Raw genomic sequence first — 14,811 nt, 5'->3', positions numbered from 1 at the left:
TAATAACTCTGTGAGAACACATGAGGGCTTGGAGAATTTCTTTGAGATCTTTTAAAATGCCCTTCCTGCCTGCCTGCTTCCTTCCTTCTAAAATCCAAACAATAAATAAGAAATGTCTTTTCTGCAGATCATGATCAAGTGAAGACCGAACTTGGGGAACTTAAAGTCTCACTCACATATGAACTAGTTGCTGAGGTGAACATAATTTTCTCAGTATCCACAAGACTTTGCTACCAGTCCCACATGAGATGCTCCTTCACACAGCATTTCACCGAATAAATGTATGAACAAAAGTCCTCACAGCCAAATCTGTCTACTTAAGATAAACACTTTTGTTCCCTCCTGGGAGACCTGATTCTGTAGGATAGTTAAGTGTCACCAGTCTCTGGAGAAGGCAGACAATCATCTAGCTTTGGATCCCCTCTGGAATAGAAAAATAGCCCAGCCAATATCCCCGATCCCTACAAAGACCATTTAATAAGTTCCTCTCTGAATAGCAGAGTGACAGTGACAGAATACACTCTTTGCAATTTATAGATTCTCATTTGATTCTAAGAATGCTGTGAAATAAGCATTGTCATCACCAGAAAAGGTGAGGAAAATGGAAGGGCACTAAGGGAAAAGAATATGGAATAGGAATCTATCAATGATGTGGTCAACATTGTGCCAAGCAATTTTCAAATGTGATATCATTTATTCTTTAGGACAACCCTGAAAAATGCAACATGTGTGTATTATTATGCCTCTTTTAAACATAAGGGATTAAGACTCAAAAAATGAAAAAAAGCCAAGTGTGGTGGTGCATCCTTATAACCTCAGCACTCTGGGAGGCTGAGGCAGGAGGATCATAAGTTTGAGCTGAGCCTGGGTAACTTAGTGAGACTCTGTATCAAAATATAAAATAAGACAGGGATGGAGGTGTAGCTAGCTCAGGGCAAAGGTCATGAGTTCAGTCCCCAGTACCATGAAAAAAAAAAAGAAGTATCAGAGAGGTTGTAAGACAAACCAAGGTCACATAGTAGTGATGAGGTTTAAATGTGAGAGACATTTGATTGCAAATCTTCAAAACTGCCCAACTACAGTTTTATTTTTAAATTGATATATAATAGTCATACATATTTATGGATACACATGTATACAGCATGTCCTGATCAAATCAGTGTAATTCTGAAAATAGCTCTATCTGTCAAAGTACGTTAGGGGGTGGTTCTTAAAGTCCTGTGTGCTTGGTTGGTTGATCCCTTTTCTGGAGGAGAAGACTGGACCAGGAATATCCCATCCTGGCCCAGCCTGAAGTCCAAACTCACTCCTGGGAATAGTTTCTCATGACCCACCTTAGCCCAACTCAGCACCAAGGCTGGAACTCAGGGTTCTGGGGTCCCATTATCTGCATACCATATACGCCACTAGATCACCTCCTCTTGGTCCTGCCCACTCAGGCTGTTTCCTGCAGAGGGGATGCTCCCCGAAACCCCAGCATCCCCGCCTGCACTGGTTTGGAGGGGAAAGGCTGAACTGTGTCTCCCAGTGGCTTTAGCAGCCTTTGGCCCAGTGGGCAAGGAGCTCATGCCATTAGGTGGCCGGAAGGGAGTGTGCACTGCTCCCTCCTGTTCAGAGGAACTAGCCATTATATTACACCACTATCAGAAGACTCTAGCGGCAGAAGCACACAGCTAAACCACACTATGCCTGGGGGCAAGCTGTGAAGCAACAGGGCTCGAAGTGCACAGGGAGCGTGGCTGGGTTAATGGTGTTCAGAAATAATAATTGTAGAGAGTAGTGGTTGAGCATTCACGTGTGCCAAGTGGAAGAGTGACTGAGCTTTTCCATACGGTTCCAAGAGGACACTGGGGAAGAAGCTAAGGGAGACAAACTTCAGATTGTCAAGGGAAGAACAAAACTGTGCAGAGATTAAAAAATAAAAGGCACTGTTGGTGGGTAGGGGGTTCTCATTTCTGGAAGTGTTCCTTCATAGGGTGGACAAGCCTTTGGTGTGATGTTGGAGACAGAATCATAGGATAGAGGAGCAGAGGGTAAGACTTGGAAATCTTTCATGTTCCTTTCAACAATGAGGTTCCTATGATTCTGCTTCTATGTTTTAGCTACCTGCCTCCTCTCTTTTCTCCTTCAAACCAAACATTTGCTGATATTTTCCAGCAATTCTTGGCAACTACCATGTCCTGGAATTCCTGGAGGGGCAGGAACATGAGGACTCCTTTTCCCTATGTCTTCCCACAGAGATTTAAGACTGTGCCCAGAACTCCCCATCAACATGGTGTCATTGGTTTATGGTTGGAGGCCTCCCTGCACTCCAAAACATGGATGAGAATGTTATAAAGACAGAGCTCTAGTAGCTCAACGCTGAATAAACACCTCTGAGAACTTGAAACCAGTTAGAAAGACAAGCTAGCGAACAGCAGCTTAGCTCTTGCAGGATGGTGAGCCCTAAAAGTGGGTCCTACAGAGGCCAAAAGCTAAACTCAGACCCATGGTCTACAGAGGTAGGGCTAGGGCTTCCCTCCCTTTGAAATGAGATGGAAAATAGCCCTGACTCCTTCTGTAGGCTCTGGGTGACCTGGAAAGGCAGGTGAAATATTGTTATCTCAAAGTCAGGACCCAGGCCCAGCTCCCATGGGCTCAGGATGGGAGACCCAAGCCATAGACACCGAGTCCAGGCTAGAGGGGGACACCTGAGACACAGGATCCAGAACCCCTGCAAATGCCAAAAGAGGAGGAGAGAGAGACAAAGAGCAAAACACCATTCAAAATGAGCTTCCAAGCGAAAATCCCAGAACACATGGGAAATCTAACCCTCAGTAATGAATTTACTCCAAATAAAATTCAAAAACTAGAGAAATATGAAAGCAAACTTAGAATAAGTATGTTTAGGTAAAGGAAGTAAAGGAATAAATAACATTTACATTTTAAAAACCATGTGACAGAAATTAAATACATTAGAAAAAGGAAGATATAAAAACAAAGACAACCAAAGGTCTTGGATATGAAATACAGAGTTAATGAAGCAAAAAATTAGAAGAATAGCTTGTACATGAGATAGTTTAAGAGCAAAGGCTGAGGCAGGAGGATCACGTTTGAGCCCATCCTGGGCAACTTATGGAGACACTATCTCAAAATGAAATTAAAAGGGCTACAGTGTGCTCAATGATGGGGTGCTGCCTAGCATGTATGAGGCCCTGGGTTCAATCCTCACTACTGCAGAAGAAGGAGAAAGACAAGGACAAGGACAAGACAAGGAGAAAGAGAAGGGAGACTGGCTCCAGTACCAGGGAGGAGCAAGGGCCCTGCTGCCACCATTCTTGGGGTGCAGGGGAGGTGCCCACGGAAGTGGCCCCATGCAGTAGCTCTGGGAAGCTGCATCAATAAGGCTCACCTGCTGCCCCAGCCCCACAAGCTCCTTATGCAGACTTTCAGAGCCATGGTAGCTCTTTCTGGTACAGTGGACCCTGGAGTTATGACCTGCCTGACATACGAACAACTTGGATTATGATTGGAATCTTAATTTTAACCTTCAACTAAAGTCTTGAGTTAAGACCTGAATGCCAGCTGCTTGTGCTTCCAGATGGTCTCAGATACAGATTTAACCCTTAAAAAGTTCTGGAAGGAACATTACAACATCCTTTCCTGTGTAGGGTTAATTGAGAAATCCTGAGCCAATGTCTCTCTAAGGACACTGAGATCTGCCTGTACACAGGAGAGAGACATTGAAGGCTGTGTAGAGGAGCCTGAGCCTTCAATTGGCCAACTTGAATTACAACCAGCCCTCCCAAATGAATTGAGTTCATAAGTCAAGGGTCCACTGTATTTGTGAGGAACACAGAATCCAGAACTGCTGTCACCAAAATCAACCCTGATTCTCACAGAAATGGGTCTTTTGGAAGGTGCTGGGTTCTTTTCCTTCCATTGCCAATTGCTGTTTTTCTTTACTTTTTAACTTTAAATTTTTCCCACAGTTTGTCACTCTGGAAAAAATGTGGAAATGGGGCTTGCACATTTGAGATGGAGAACAAACTCCTGTTGGAAAAAATGAAATATCCTACCTGGAGCCCCAAGCATGCGTCAAAGTTTCCACAGAATCAAGATCTCTACTTGCAACTTGAGAGGCAAAATTAAGTTGTAATATTCCAGCAAATAGCTGCAGCCATTCAGAATGCTACCCCTGGCTCCTCAGCTGGATCACAAACCAATGCAGAGGCAAATTTAATTACCTGTCAGGAACTAAATAAAAGGTTTGCTTCATCTAATACTCCCAGTGTGTGGGACAGCTATGAAAACAAGTCTGGCACTCAATCGATTTGCTGTTTACAGAGGCCCAAAGAGGCACTGAGACACTCAAGAGGGCTACGTGAAGCTTTTGGAAGTTTAAATATTGTTTAATGCATTTGTCAACTGCTTCTCCTTCCTGAGCTTGACTCAAAACCACTGCCTATCCCAAGAAGTCTTGTAGTCCATAGTTTTCCCTTTCAGAGGTCAGAAGTGGCTGGTAAGGTGAGTCCCAGTGCATCCGGTCATCCCCAAGCAGCACACTGACCTCTCCCAGAGAGAATCCTGCTTTCTGAATTCAGTCAGCTGCTCACCTAAACCTCCAGGCTACTGCTACCCCCAGCACCACCAGCTATCGGTAAGTCATGGTGGCAAGAATATTCGGACAGGGCCAGGGATTTAGCTCAGTGGTTCCGGTGCCTGCCTTGCAAGCCCAAGGTCCCGAGTTTGATCCCTGGTAACAACAACAAAAAAAAGAATATTTGGACACCAGGAGACTTTGACAGACAAGACTAAGTTTACATCCATTACTCTAAACCTCAGTTTCCCCAACTCCCACTGGGGGAGATGGGTCACATGCTAATTAATACCTACAGAGTGACTTCATTGCTTGGGGTTGGAGGCCCAGAGGCCAGCAAAGGAGCAATTTCTTTCTTCATGACAATGGAGATGGCACTATGCGCTGCCCACTGAGAGCAGGACTGTGGCGAGCATTTGCTGTGGGCTGGGCAGGAGGTGGCCAGTTTCCCGCCCACACTGAACCTGCCCATGCCAGCTGTTCCTCCAAGGCTTTGCAGAAAGCAGAGTCGGCCCACAGGCCACCTTGGCTTCAGGAGATTCTGGAGGGGCTACAGAAGTAGCAGTTGATTGAAAACAAAAGGCAAATCAGGATGGGGGTGAGGAAATCTATTTTTTAAAATCTTTTTTTCCTGGTCCTAAAGTCAGCAGTGTTGGCTTTCAGAGCCAGGACTCTGTGTTGCTGTATCACCTGGATGCACTCCTTACCTTCCCTGAGCCTCAGTTTCCTTATTTTTAAAACAGATGTTGAAAAAGTAAATAACTTTTAAAAATGAAACTCATTATGGGTACAATTCTTATTCCATTGCAGTTTCTGCCACTTTTCACCCAGGAGGGTTTCAGCGAATGAACAGACTCATTTGATTCCTTCTATGCTTAGGATGTTACAGAAAGGGCAGCTGGGGCCACAGGACATAGTTCAGAGCCATCTCAGTCACGTCAGCCCTGGCTCACTGGCCATACACTGTAGTGTATGGAATGGACTGAAGCAGGCTCTCTCCATCTTCCCCCAACCCTGCCACCACCCCCAGCACAGTTGAGCTTGCAAGACCTGAGGGGTCTCACACCCCTCACCCAACACAGCCCACCCAGACAGGCCTCAGCCAGTGCTTGACACAGCTGGACAGGGACCCAAGTCTGTGGCTCAGTCACCTCTGCTGGCCCTCTTGTGATTATCAGGGCCACAGCGAGCTCTACCCACATCGCCACCTCCTTGCCCTCATGACCAGCCTGAAGTGCGCCTCCTCTGGGCACAAGAGTGTCCTACTCCACAATCTGTCTTCACCCAGCCAGGCACAGCAGGCACAGGTTTCCCCAGCACAGCTGGCCCTGAACTGAGGGTGGAATAGACGTGGCCTTCTAGAGGACCTCTGACTCCCTTTTCTAGGAGCAGCGCAAAGAAAGATACTACTGTGCATCTTTAAGGATCTGATGATCAGGAAGACATGGCATTTAAATTTCTCTGCTTGGTGCTGTTTTCCTAAGCTGTGCTAATAAAATCCTAACCCACTCCACAGCCCCAGTGCTCATAAACTATTAGCTGCCCTCAGGCTGCACCAGTCTGTTTATATGATAACTAAGGGCTGGGATATGCAGCTTGCTCCTCTTGCAGGCTCCTTGGGGGCAGTAGGAGTGGAGCCAACCCCTCCCTGCTCCCTGCCACCCCCAGCTGGGGGAGGGCTGGCCAACCAAGCCTTTGCCTGAAGCCAGCTCCTTTGGACATTAACAAACCACTACAAGCACCCACCATGCATCTGTGGAATCCTGGTTTAATTATTTAGGAGGAAGAGCGCTTTTGGCCCCCTCCCCAGGTCTGCAGGCCCCCAGAGCCCACAGAATCATTGTTCAATGCTTATTACCGCCCCAGGCCCCCAGGCACGGCGTTGCAGGGACCTCATTTCAATATTTACCACTTAGATCACTTAAGGGCTGTCAGCTTTAATAACATTTTATCAATTGGATACTTATATTATTCACGGCTTCATAAAAATAACAAGACCTGCCTTGGCATTTCAATCATAGCCAGGCTAATTTTGGTGACTGCTCAGGGATTTCGTTTTTATTAACATTTAGATCCGCTGTGACTGATTCTCTGCCTGGATGTGCGGAGCGGGAAGTGGCCACACGGGGAGGTTGTGGCGAGTGATTGTGGGACTGGTCTCTTTCCTGCTCATCCCTGGGCTCAGCCACAACGGACTCTCTTCCGGGATCTGAAGGGCAGCACTTTCCTGCATGGCTGGGTGTAGAAACCTCTACCCTGTCCTCCAGAAGCCCAGGGTCACCTCTGCTGTGTAGCCCTCTGCTGCTCCCCAAAAGCCTGGCCATGGTCAGAGCACAGCGTGTGGATATGGGAGTGGCACCCCCGCTCCTCCGGGCCCCTTCCCACACAGATTCCAGTGTCTGCTTTTCCCTCAGGTGCCAGAGCTCTGGCCTTTCTCAAAGCCACCACGGTGCTTCCTCCTACTGCACCCCCTGCTGCCTAGAAGCTGTGGTCCATGGGCTGCCTGATTTTCCCCGTATTGTGCTGTCTAAAGGAAAAACTTGCAGACCTCTTCCTGCAGCGTCCCCAGAGATGATTTCCTTTGGAGGAAACGTCTCCGAGTGCCATGGCTCCCATCACTAACTCTCTTCTTTCTGCTCCCAGGCCTCCCATCCTCCTGCAGTCCCCTCTGGTGCCCCAGTAATGCTGCAGGCTCAACCCTCTCATGGGTCTGGCCTCTCCCCTTGGCCCTTCCCATCCATTCTCCTCACACAGGCCATGGCTTAAACCCTTCTATGGACTTTTATTGCTTTCACAGAATTCACTCGGGTCTTGCCTCTGCCCTCCATTTCTGGCCTCACCCCCAGCCCTCTCAGAGCCTTTGGGGTTCCCTCCTGGGGTGCCTTTTCCCCTGCTCAACACAGCCGGTGCTAGTCTTGACTTTAATGTCACTTAGAAAAGTCCTTTTCCTGTGCTCTCTCTCACACTGCTTTCTCCTTCCTGTCTTTGTTTGGTACCTCCTTGGGGCTAATCAAAACTTGCTATTTTTTAAACATCTTTGTTAATTTGTTTCGCTCTGTGAACTCAGACTATAGCTGGTTCATAGTACTTGCTAATAGAAAAATGTTGAATGAATGAACTTTTCCATTCCCTTGTTCTTTCTCCTTTGTGAGGATCCCCCATACTCAGCCATCTTCCTCTCACATCATTTTGAACACACAAATAAAGGGAATTGGGCTCATACAAATATTCACATGGCTGCAAAATGCCAGGCTGGTGCCCCCAGTTCGCAGATCGCATGCACAGGGGTTAGGGACAAGGGCTCAGGAGGCAGACTAGTCGGTCACCAACTGTGAGCTCTCTGGCAAGTTACTCCATCTTTCTGTTCCTCAGTCTGTTCACCTGCAAGTTAGGGTTAGTAACACCTATTTCACAGGGTCATTGCAAGAATGAAGGGGGTTAATATGGGTATGATGCTTAGAACAGGGCCTGGCACAGAGCAAGTGCTCCGAAAAGGCCACTTAGTATTGTGAATTTAGAACAGGCTCTCTGTTTCCCACAGAGAGAGTTGCACCCTTCCTGCCCCACCCGCAAAGCCTTAGAAGACTGGTTGTCATTTCCTGTTGAGCCCAGAGAGGACCCCAGTGAAGAGGGGACCCACTGATTCCCTGCCTTTGCTATGAGGCCAAGGGATGGGAATGGGGATGGGTGGAGTCGTGAACCTTCCCAGCAAGGTCCAAAGGCAGACTCTATACTGAGAGAGTAGTTCTCTCATAAAAAGCTGCTTCTTGCTCCTGTCTGCTCTGTAGAGGCAGACTCCCAAGTCTCTGCAGAAAGAGCACATTCCTTGAAAAAGGGCATGAAGGGAAGTTTCTCAGCCATCATTGCTCCAGAAAAGGGTTGCCACCTCCTCGTGCCCCATGGGGCAACCTGTGTTTGGCAGACAGTGGCTTTTGTGGTCACTGCAGGAGGAAGGGGAAAGCCTGGCCTCCAGCCTGTCTTCTGTCTGGAATCCTTGGAACAGAGCAGATTCTCCAAGACTGCCAGGTTCCATCTGTGCCCATAAGTGGCGCTGATTCTGTCACTTAGCTTGTCTATTCCCCAACCTTCTATGTGGATTACAGAGATGTTAAATGCCTCCCTGGCGATGAGCCACAAGGTTTCCAGCTCCCTGGCGCTGTGTGCATGGGCATGGGTGTGTGGGAGAGCTAAGGGAAGTAAGATCTATCTCTTTGACATCCCGGGTCACCTGGGTTCTGTGCTCCCAAGCGGTCCAAATTGAGGGAGAAATCACCCTGACAAAACCCCCCACTGACAGATAGTGTCTTTTGTTAGAGGTGAAGGTGTTGATCCTTCTCTAATCAACAGCTTAATTAAGTCTGTTGAGATGAGTCATTTTTACTTTGGGAGCTAATATTTATAGACAACCCTCTCCCCGGCCCCTGCACTGGAGGTGTTAACAACTTGAGAGCTAAATCAAATAAAAATTATAAAACTCATTTCTTCACTCTACAAAAATCACTGGCAAACTCAGGCCAAACTCTGCAGACTGTGAGCAGTTTTGTTCATGCCGTAGAGCCTCGTATGGGTTTTGGCATATGGTGAGTGCTCTGGAAGCATTTGTTGAATTTTGAGAGAGTGCAGAGTCTCTTTAGGTGGCTTTCTTCTCTGGCAGAGATCTCTATGGCATTGTGGTTAAGAGATTGGTTTAGGAATTACATCCTAGGAGTCCCACCACTCAGCTCTACGACCTTGGGCAAACTGATTAATCTCTCTGCCTCAGCTTCTATACCTACAAAATGGGTCCACAAAACCACCTGTCTTAAGGCCCGCAGTGCGGCCTTTGGCACAGGAAGCACGGTGGTCCTAGGTACTGAGAACAGACATGGTAGCAGTAGAAGTGATGAGTCAATCTCAGTCTCTGCTCCTACAGAAAGATCTTCTGGGTAGCTCTAAAGATGTCTTGTTTCCTAGCCTGCTCAGTTTCACTGGGGAAATGAAAATCAAAACCACAGTGAGATGCCACTTCATATCCACTAGGCCAGCCATCACAAAGAAGTCTGGAAAATCAGTGTTGGTGAGGATGATGAGAAAATCAGTGTTGGTGAGGGTGATGTTCAGTGGTACAGCCACTTGTGGGAAACAATTTGGTGGTTCCTCAAAAAGTTAAACATGGTGATGCAGGCCCATCATATCAGCTACTTGGGAGGCTGAGGCAGGAGAATCTCAAGTTTGAGGCCAGCCCGGGCAACTTTGTGAGACTGCATTTCAAAATGAAAAATAAAAGGGGCTGGGGTTGTTGCATTACTGAAAAGAAAATGCTAAACACAGTACCAGACATCTGGGAATTCTACTCGTAGGTATACATCTTAGTTTATTCAGGCTGCTGTAACAAAAATACTTTAGACTGAGTAACTATAAACAATAGAAATCTATTGCTCACAGTTCTCAGGGCTGGAAAATCCAACATGAAGGAGTTGGCAGATTCCATGTCTATTCATGGCTCTGACAGGTCCTCATATGGTGGGAGGAGCAAGGAGCTCCCTCAAGCCTCTAAGGGCACAATCCCATTCTTAAGGGCAGAGCCCTCATGTGCTACAGGCCCCACCTTTTAACATCACCACGATGGAGATCAGGTTTCAACAATGTTGAAAAGACACATTCAGACAATAGCCAAAATAATTGAAAAATGGACTGAGACAGATACTGTACATCAGTGTTCATAAGGCAGCATTATTCACAATAGTAAAAATGTAGGAACAACCCAAATATTAGTCAACTGATGAACTAAAAACAATGAAGTATATTCATACAATAGAATATTACTCAGCCATAAAGAGGAATGGACCTCTAATAATGCTACAACTTGGATGAATCTTAAAAACATGCTAAATTGGGCTGGGGATTTAGCTTAGTGGTTCCAGAGCCTGCCTTGCAAGCACAAGGTCCTGAGTTTGATCCTTGGTACCAAAAAAAAAAAAGCTAAATAAGAGAAGTCAGGCACAAAAATGCCACATAGTATATTATTCCATTTATAGAACATGTCTATGTATTGGTCAAAAGAGGTTTACTTTGATTCACGGTGTTTTTGTGTATGGTTATCTGGATCTAAGGCAGAAATATTATGACAGAGGAGCACAATAGAGAAAAGCTGTTCGCTTCACGATGGCCAGAAGCAGAGAGCAGGAGAAAAATCAGAGAGGAAGGGACCAAGGAACAGATACAGTCCCCAAGGCCATATTCCCATGACCCACTTCCTGTGACCAGGCCCATTCAGCTGTGAGCTCATCAAGGTGTTAACCCATGGATTTGGATAGTGCCTTAACAATCCAATCACCTATGCATGCACATTCCTGCCTGACCCAAGACATGGGCCTCCAGAGCGCATGCCCCCCAGGTCAGAGGGACAGAGTGCATGACACATCTTGAGAAATGGGTCACCTGATTTCCATTTCACCCAAGCAAAGAGTTCACCTCCAAAACAAGCTGCCCTGCTGATCTTGACACTGACTGACACCTCAAACACAAAAGAGACAGTCAGAAGTCCCTGGTTTCCCTTCCTGTCCTATATAAGTTTTGCTCCACTTGGAAGAAGGCTGGTTATGAAGTTCAGAGGCATCCAATCAGTTGGGTCAAGAAGAAAAGGCTAGCTGTACAGAAGCTGAGGAGAGTAAGGAGGGTTTCCTGTTCCAGGTGTTGGGAGGAAGGATGGAAGAAGGGAGGAAGGAAAAAACCAAGGAAGAGGGTGGAGAACATGCAATATGTGGAAGAACCCATGAGGAGTCCAAGCCTTCCTGGAACAAAAAAGGTAGTGATGAGGTGACAAGAGCAGAGGGCACGAGAATTACAAGGCCTTGGGCAGAAGGCAAAGGAGTCCTACTCTAGCAGGTCATGGGAAGTCACCAGGACTTCTTGAGTCAGGAACTGATAGCAGAAGTCTCCAATGTGAAATGTCCATGTGAAAAAGCCACTAAAATAAAAACATTTGCTCCTGGTCCTCAGATATTGCTTCTTTGGGAGGTCGTGAAAGGCTGTGTAGGTAGTCAAGTGGAGGTTATTTCATGTGGAATGGAACCAGTGGTGCGTATGCAGAAGTTTATGTAAAAACGTCTCACTGTGAGATGCTGGGAAAAGGTCCCAAAATCCTACTGCTTTTTTTCATAGGATCCCCCTAGTACCTCAATGGAATAGAATGAGCCTCGTCTGAACTGGTCAGATTCAGTATGCCCCAAAATAATAGCCTTTTTACTTATTCCCGTGGTCACCTTCACTGTTATCCTATCCAGGCTACACAACTTCTAGGTGGTGTCACCCACACCCCGGGTGGGCCTCCCCATTATTCATACCCAGAACTATACTAAATCATTCAGTGGTCTAGTTTTAGTACCACACACCCTTAATCCCAGTATCATACACCCTGGATCCAGGGAGCTCCAAAAAGCCTCACCTATGAGAACATGAAGCTTTGGGGGAACAAAAGCCATAACATTAAGTGTAACTGAAGAATGTGACATCTGATGGCCATGAAAACAAACAGCAGCCCAAGGAGTCAGTCCAGCAATTAGGGTCTTCCCACAGGCCCAGTATTGGACATGCAGGAGCAAGTGACACCAGGGACTTTGCAGCAAGCCTTCCTCATTCTCCATGGCTTCTTTACATTTCGCCTTTTCTTCTTAACCGGCTGATTGGATATCCCCAACTCTGCGTTCATCTAGATTTTAGGATTCTAGGACAAAATGCTAAGACTGTCTCCAGGAAGGAGTTTCGTGGTTGATTAGCAAAGTCATTCCAGACATAGGTAGGAAGAGTACTGACATAAATATTGAATATTTACGCACTAGCAACAAGGACCTGAGGACAGGGTCAGAATGGAAAGAGCACTGATGATACTTAAAGCTGTTCAGAAGCCAGGTGTAGTGGTACATACCTGTAATCCAATATTCAGGAGGCTGAGGTGGAGCATCTTGAGTTTGAGGCTGGCCTGAGCTACACAGTGAGTTCAGGGCCTGGACTCTTATAGAGAGATGCTATCTTAAAAAAAAAATCTGTTGAGTCCCAAGTTTGCACCAGAGCTGCCCTTGTCCCTCCTGTTGAATGACAGGCCCAAGCTCATAAGTAGGATGGGGAGAAAGACTGCCAAGACTGCTCCAGGTGGGACCCAGCCACAATCTCCAGGACAACAGGCTCTGGCCATTTATAAGCCCTCCAAACTGTGCTGATCCTTGGTTTTCCTCAGTTTAGGTGGTGAAGTTATGCAATCAGAAAGCATTCTCCAGAAGCAATTTTTACAGTGAACAAAAGGAGAAATCCATCTGTTTCAGGTCTCCAAACCCAACAGAATTGAGGGGTGGGGAGTCGGAAAAGGTGATGGTACGAGGATGGAAATAGTTAATAGGGAGATTGACTTCTATAATAAATAACTAGCAAAACATGTGAAGTGCCACTGTGTACATTTAAACGGGTCCCATCACTACTTGGAAGGTTATCCTGCATGTGAATCCTGTAATGGAAACTGGCAGGGTTTTGTCCAAGTGGTTTTACTGTAAAGAATCCACATTCTTAATAAAGCATGGGAAAGACAAGGGAGGCCACCAGGATGAACCACACCAAGGAGGAGGGCTGAGTATCTTGAAATGTTTGGAGCCTGTCAAGACATTTGAGTAGAATTTTATGTAAATTTAATCAGCTCCAAAATCAAATCACAATTATTTAACCCATTATCCCTGGTCCAGAGTAATGTCAGGTGCATTTTTCTCACCAGCCCCTCACCCTGTCGAGAGGAGGACAAAATAGGAGTGTTTACTTTCATTATTATGCATCCTGTTACAAACCCCACAGTCGCTAAGTACGTACAGCACCTTTAACTAAAGAAACTAATTGCAAGCCACTTTCAATATCGCTTGTTTTTTAATTTAATGCCCTCAGAGAGATATAATTGGGCTGGAGGGAAGAATTTTCACTGAAGTCATGAATTTGCTATATAAATACAAACAAGAAAGAAAGCTAATACAGTAAGGGAATATGGGATTAATTTTGAAATTGTCTGATTAGTGGATTGCTGCCCATCAATAATTGCCTTATATTTTCCCAAGGCCCTCTCTTTATTGGAGTTTGGCACCACATCTGCCCACAGTCTGTCAATCAGCTCATGCAGCTAGGAGGGTCTGGAGACACCACAATTGGAAGCCTGCTGGGGCGCCTTGTTAGACAAAGCAATATATCCCAGAAGTGAAAACACTCCCATTTTAACTCAGCTGCTAACGTCTTTACACTCAATCCTCCCACACTGGAACCCGGCCTCCATGGGACTAGGCCTGATTTTTAAAAAGAAAAGGAGAAAAAATCACAGTTGCCTGTTTACATGTATTTTACAGGTCTAGGCGCTGCTAGAGACTGAGGTCAGAAACACCTTCCCCTCACAGAGGCTCAGTTGCCCAGTAATGTTGTTGAGATGAGCTTGGCCACAGCTGGAATTTCTAAAGCAACATTAGCGTCATGGAGGGTGCTGAAACATACTTCATACATCCAAAAATGAAGAAAGATGATCAGAAGGGTACGGGCAAGTGTGCAGATGGTGGGTTTCTAAATGAATGCTTAAAATCTGGAATGTTCCTTAAGCCCTGAGAACATTTCCTGTCACTCCTCTCCAGGCCTGACGCTCTCAACTCCTTAAAGACTCTTGATCAGAGAAAAGAGAGAAGGATTTGTTGACTGAACTCTCCATAAACATCTTTGCAAACCACACACACTCGCACACATGCACACAAAGTTGCGGCCTGGCTAATGATATGTTTATGTTATGTCCATTTCCAGAAATATTTATGTCTATCGTGCCAGCAATCAGTCAAAATATACAAGAATGGATTTGCATGTGAAGATGTTGCATTTGGAAGACAAAATATAATGGGGCAAAGATGGCTCAGAGCATGCTCTTTTTGTTTAGTTATCATCTGCTGTTTGCCTTTCCTGTTTGGTAAACTGAGCATTTATTTTCAATGAGGATTTTATTCTTATGAGGTAGGAAATACAATGACCTGGAGCAAGGTCCCCGTAGAATGGTTTAGTAGCTACCAAAGGCCAGTTTCCTCCCAAAGGCCAGGTCTCTGTTCTGTCCCATGGCCAGAGCCAGTTTTGGTGCCATCCTCCATTCTGCACTGCAGACACTTGTGTGTGGCTCTCTGGGGCACCAGCAGCCCACTGGGCACCGAGGTCAACGTCAACAAGACACAGCTGGTGTCGAGCTCAGGGTGGCT

Source organism: Heterocephalus glaber, unplaced genomic scaffold (assembly GCF_053883595.1).
Source record: "Heterocephalus glaber isolate CG9 unplaced genomic scaffold, H.glaber_assembly_v1.0 deba00001457, whole genome shotgun sequence".
Lineage (NCBI taxonomy): Eukaryota > Metazoa > Chordata > Mammalia > Rodentia > Bathyergidae > Heterocephalus > Heterocephalus glaber.
The sequence above is the reverse complement of the archived record's forward strand: the minus strand, read 5'-3'. Positions refer to the sequence as shown.